The following is a 4,908-nucleotide window of genomic DNA, read 5'->3' as shown; positions in this document are numbered from 1 at the left end:
AGCGAGACAAAGTGTGCTGGCTGAGGATGCGATGGACATTTGGAAGTGTGCAATCATAGATATATACGACTGCAAAAGTGACTTTTTCCAATTGTGGCGATACGAAGTAAGGAAATATGTCTAGAATAATCTGACTACGCCACCCTGGATAAAATACCAGGGAAAAACCAACCCAGGCACACAGGTAAAGTCTACCAATTGAAGGCAAAGGAAAGTGGAGACATACGTGTCAGTACAAAATTATATTTTATTATAAAATATGTAAAATGTTGTCATTCTTTCGCACAAACCCCCAACAATTAATGAAACTCTAGGGCCAGGATCAGTGGGAACAGGGCAGGCCCACTGCAACCATGGAGGTTGTCTAGATGCACCCCAATTCACACCACCGCAATTTCCCTGCACACCCCAGGAACATATGTCACTACACAGCACACCGTGAACTACGCCACTCCCTGGAAGCAGCAAGCCCCCCTGCTCCGCTCGAGTCCGTGTAGGCCCTTAAAGAAAAAAAAAGAAACAAAATATCAATTTTACACACTATAAATAATCCAATCACACATACAACTGCGGGGACAACAATTGGCACTTTAACCCCAGACAACAATCAGTGGGTCAATGCCTATAAAACACTGAAACAACACGGGACAACTCACAATACACAAATCATGGTAAAGAAAATTAGAAAGTAAATCAAACCATACCACACACCAAGTATACAAATCACAGACAAACTAATATAAATGAAATACACAACATTACACAAAAAGAGGGCCACGCCACTAAGAAAGTCCAGCTGAAGTAATGTGACACCACCCTCGGGGGTGGTCGAACGGCAAATGCTGCGGAGACCCGTAACATACGCCCACTCACAGAGCATTCATGCACAAGAGCAAAACAGCAACGATGTCATAAAAGCGTTCATTGGGAATAAGGGTTTAATTCAATCATGTTCTCCATTTACCCCTGATCAAAGAAACAAACATTAGTTTATCATTTAAAAACTTCAAAACCACCCCAGTGCAAGGGATAAGAGGAATACTTACGATTTGTTTTAAACGCTAGACGCACAGCTGTATTGACTACTCACAGATCGCAGCAGCAGCTCAATTTAACAGAATTTGTCAATCTGAATTTGTCCGGCGATCTTTGCAGCGATAACTAAAAATAACACACCATGAATCTCACTGCTCATGTAATCAGAAAAAGAAACTAACGTACCTGCCAGCGAACTCTGCCACGATCGTTCACAACAACGCCACCAGCCGCACTCTAAATTAGCCTATAAATAGTACACACATTAGTCTCACAGCATACGAGTCATCACTCCTCCGGCAAAAGCCAAACATACCGGGAGAGAAACAGCACCAGGATCCGGAAATGCCAGGGAGAACGAGAAGCATCCCACACCAGCGAACTCTCTAACTGTCACAATAAAAGTCCTTAAATAGTATACACGCCGCCACCCCATTGGTTCTGCCGACTACACTCGACCCAACCAATAGAAAGAGCACAAAAACTACTCCAATCATATACCCAGCATTACCTCAGCCAATTAAATACAAGCCTCATACTACACAATGATTTTTAGGGATCTTTCCCGAATGTCTTGGGCACTTTTTGACGTGTTTAGAGGACAACATAAGAGACTTTATGCTGCTTTGTACATAGTTGTGTGTTTCTAATTAAAGCTCTTTCTTTGAATGAACAGCTGTGTGTTTATAAATAAAGCTCTTTCTTTGAATAAAGAACTGTGTGTTTATAAATCAAGCTCTTTGTTTTCTCTTATATTCCTTGATGGTGTGTAGCACAATGACATTAATATATAATCAATTATTATAACATAAATTATATATTTTTAATATTATTATTATTGGGGTTTACATTTATAATGAGCCAGGGTGCCCAATAACCCCCCTCTTTAGAGTAACGGACCGACTTGAATTTACTTAAAAATCCCTTGTGATTGGTTTGCAGTGATCTACCAACCATTCACGGGGGATTTTACTTGTTTAAAAGTAGTGGCTTCAGCCAATACTGAGTGAGTACATTCAAGTGGGCCGTTACTCTAGTTTCGCTGCTATTCACATGCTAATTAGGTCAGAGATGCTCTACCTGGCCAGGAGAGGTTTCGCTGCTATTCATATGCTAATTAGAGGCATCGCACCCTGCGGGGCTCTCCACCTACGTCATGGTTCGTTTACGACAATTTGTGGCACAGACGAACGCGACGCTCGCTGCCTGTAAATTGAGGAAAGCTGCCGAAAATTAGGGAGATTTTCGGGAGCCTACAGGCGCTTACGGGGACGAAAAATCCCACTTTTCATGCAGTGTTGCCTTTTCATTCGTAAAACAACTTCTACTCATCTTTGTGTGGCGGGGCAGTGGGGAGAAACTGAATAATTAAAACTCTTAATACTCAATCTCAAGATGTAATAGAAGCAGACTACGCCACCCCTGTTTACAGGGGACAATGACAACCCAAAAATAGGGCACAGAGGTTCGTTACCATGGAGGGCAAAGAGACGTGGATGGCAGTACAAAAATATATTTTATTTAATCACACAAATGGATAAAACATTCAATATCAATTATAACATATTGCTATAGAAGCCACAATGCGTCAATTTTCCACAGACACACAAAACAAACTTTAAGGCAACCAAGGCTTTACCGTAGCCGGGCAGGCTAGCAAAGAGTAATTATCCTAGGCAAAACCACACACACACACACACAGTGAAGTGTAAGCAGTTACAAGCGGCAAACCACACTCCGTGCTCAAAGACCACCACCACACGGCAAGAAAGCTAGCCTCCCGACCCGGGGCCTGGCTGCCTGAAACAAACAAAAAAAGACCATTAATGAATGAATAAACAAAACAAATTATAATAAAAGTGATTTCCAAGATGTTGGGGGGGGACTTACAGTTGGTAATCAGTCAAAGAAATCACTGAATAACTCAAACAAAGAGATTAGTTTTTAACCAACATAATATTCATAAACAAAATGAAAAAAAAAACAAATTAATTCATACAATTGTATGAATTATTAAACTTTTGAAGACAATAATCAATTTCACACACACTTACAAACAGCCAGTGGCGGTAACTAGAGGCCCATGCACACGTCACACATGCGGCGAGGAATAGATTGAAAGCAGTCCTACTCCAGCCACCAGCTGTGGTATAAAACAACAAAAACAAAAAAAAAGGAAAATCTGCACACATGCAGCAGAGCAATGCAGCCAAAGAGCACAGCAAAGCAGAGCCACCAGCAGAGGAGCGAAGCAAAGAAGCGAAGCAGAGAAGCAGCAAGACAGCAGCGCCGTCTTAAAGCATTTAAGCAGCAATCTGCCACCCCAGTATTTACGTAAGAGCGCTCATTCAGCAAATCAATCGTCCGGTGGTTCCAATGAGACTCACACACAACGCAATCACTGACAAATAATGTTCACAGAACCACACATTGTACCGTAGCTCACAGTATATGCCACCACAGCTTACACGCCTGAGTGAAACCTTGCAGCTGAGGATTAATGACAGCCTGGACCCACCGCAATGTCTCAACGTGTTATTCCAGCTTTGACGGAAAACCACTCGCGCGCACACACAAAAGGGCGGAGTAACCAGTGACGCATCTCCAGGTGGCATAAACGCAATCTTTAAATAGACCAGCATTAACTGCTGATAGGCTAATCATTACTTGGGAGGGAACCTACCCTACCACATATGCATTAACTCTGTTAGTGTTTCCCACAGGATTTTGAGAGACTTTAGCATATATATGTGACGTCATCACGTGTTTGCATTTCATTGAGTGTTGGCACCTGAAATAAGTTTCACTTCTATCACTTCATTATCTGTTTTGTTGTCAGACATAAAACGAGTAGACTATAAAGTAGTGGCTAAACACGACCCAGTAACACCTTGTGTTTAATCTTTTAACTGCTGCTAAAATCGTGTTTTATTAATGTGACATCCTCTGACAAAATCACCATATTTTACATTGAAGCCTTTACTGCTGTTGCTCTTCTCATCATTGTGTTATAGCCCTGTTTTATTTTAAATATGAGAGAAAACACTGTTGTTGTTACACAGACTACAGAACACGTGCGCTTGCACACCGCATCATAGGGAGAGAGAAAACCAATTGTCCCCACAAAGATAGCAATACCAGTGTTTTTGTGACCTTGGGGGGACATTTTGACGTCCCCATGAGAAAATAAGCTTATAAATCAAACAAAATGATGTATTTTGAAAATGTGAAGTAGCAGAAGGGTTTCTGTGATGGTTGGGGTTAGGGAATGGGGTAGGTACTAATGGGCTGGACGGCGCGCATGTGCACACAAGCATTACTCATTCTGATTGGCTGGATGGGAGAGAGCTTCGACTATCAACAGGTGATTCCATTTCCCGGGAGTTCTGGACGTGCACGTTGTGGAAGAAATCAATTACAAAATGTTTTAATAGGTTCAAATGATAAGTGTGGTTATGGATATGGTATTTAGAAGACACGTTTATCCAAAGCGATGTACAAACAGCAACAATACGAAGTTCAACTTCACAGTAAAATGGGTCATTCCACTATGGCAAATTAAAAAATAAGTTTAATCGATTTGTTTTAAATATCCATAAAATGAAGACAGCTTAAAAGGAAAACCTAATGTTTTGATATTTTAGTGTACGCTGTGGAGAAAAGGTAAGTAATCAATTACAAAACGTTTTAATAGGTTCGAATGATAAATATGGATATGGTATTTAGAAGACGCTTTTATCCAAAGCGACGCACAAATAGCAACAATACGAAGTTCAACTTAACAGTAAAACGGGTCATTTCACTCTGGCAAATTAAATAAAACGTTTAATCGATTTGTTTTAAATATTCATGAAATGAAGGCAGCTTAAAAGG

General features: G+C 40.9%; 1 long non-coding RNA gene across 1 annotated transcript; it reads right to left on the bottom strand.

The window, feature by feature from the left end:
* Nucleotides 1-227: 227 nt before the first annotated feature.
* On the bottom strand, nt 228-3,914 carry LOC141368988 (uncharacterized). Its single transcript, XR_012372415.1, has 2 exons — nt 1,047-3,914; nt 228-966 (listed from the first exon to the last, which is right to left on the bottom strand). It is a non-coding gene; the product is annotated as an uncharacterized lncRNA (long non-coding RNA).
* Nucleotides 3,915-4,908: the final 994 nt, after the last annotated feature.

Source organism: Misgurnus anguillicaudatus, chromosome 12 (assembly GCF_027580225.2).
Source record: "Misgurnus anguillicaudatus chromosome 12, ASM2758022v2, whole genome shotgun sequence".
Classification (NCBI taxonomy): Eukaryota; Metazoa; Chordata; class Actinopteri; order Cypriniformes; family Cobitidae; genus Misgurnus; species Misgurnus anguillicaudatus.
This window is presented reverse-complemented; position numbering and strand designations above follow the sequence as displayed.